Source organism: Apis dorsata, unplaced genomic scaffold (genome assembly GCF_000469605.1).
Source record: "Apis dorsata unplaced genomic scaffold, Apis dorsata 1.3 scaffold_194, whole genome shotgun sequence".
Lineage (NCBI taxonomy): Eukaryota > Metazoa > Arthropoda > Insecta > Hymenoptera > Apidae > Apis > Apis dorsata.
Window position 1 is genome coordinate 1,966,591 of NW_006263478.1, and position 1,068 is coordinate 1,967,658.

General features: G+C 35.0%; 1 protein-coding gene across 7 annotated transcripts in view; it reads right to left on the reverse strand.

Annotated features, from left to right (window-relative positions):
• LOC102676819 (tensin-1-like) overlaps positions 1 to 1,068 on the reverse strand; it is a 219,859-nt gene that overhangs the window by 58,268 nt on the left and 160,523 nt on the right. The gene's annotated exons all lie outside the window — the stretch shown is intronic.

The window sequence follows — 1,068 nt, forward strand, 5'->3', positions numbered from 1 at the left end:
TTACACATCAACTTACGTATTTATATTTCGAAAAAATGTAAATGCAAATAAAATGTTCAACATGTTCAAATTTAAATTGTAACGTATGCGAGAGGATCCAGTTTAAAATTTCAAACGAATATTTCCCTCTCGAATACTCCTATCTTCATCATATTACACATCGGAAAAGATTCACCAATTCTGAGAAGTTAAAGTATAAATATAAGTAGCAAGCGTAACAATTGCAAGGTAGGGGGAAGGATGGGTTTATATCAGGTTTAAAAATAATCAAACACGGTTAATATCGGGAAATACGATAATATCAACAATTTTCTCCCCCTTTTACCACCGTTGGCCGTCGTTATTTACAAAACGGATGGTAATTTCAAACTTTCCTCCTCCTCCCCCTTTGAATATACACGTTGAATAAAAATGTCTACCGAATAATGATACGGTACTTGGAAGGTACGGCCAGGTCAGAAAGATCAAAGCAGCTTGTTACGTTTCAGTCTGCAGCAACATTTCTCAAGCATAAAATAGCGACGTCTCTTGCGACACCCCGCGTTATCTTGCGTTATATACGTATCCGTGGGGGTTGTTGAATTTCTCTTTGCGATTTTATGCCTTCTTACTAGTTTTCACCGTTTGCTTGCTTCTCCGCTTCTTCGCTGCGTGTTCAGAAAGTTCGACGCCTTTTTTTATTTGAACCGTATCCGCAAACGGTGGTGATCACGGACCATGGTGATAACAGAAAAATCGCTTATCGTTCGCGATGGAAGAGAAATCATTCGCTTTGTATTCGAAAATTAAGAATTCGTTGGAATAGTTAATTAATAATATCGTGGATTATAACGATTATTTTTAAAAAATAGATTCACTATTTTTGGAAATGGTGAAAGATTCGCGATAGAAGAGAAATTATTTGCTTTATATTCGAAAATTAACAATTCATTGGAATGATTAATTAATCGTGGATTGTAATAATCGTTAATAAAAAATAGATTCAGTATTTTTAAAGATGTTATGGTGGAAGATTCGCGATGGAAGAGAAATCATTCGCTTTGTATTCGAAAATTAAGAATTCGTTGG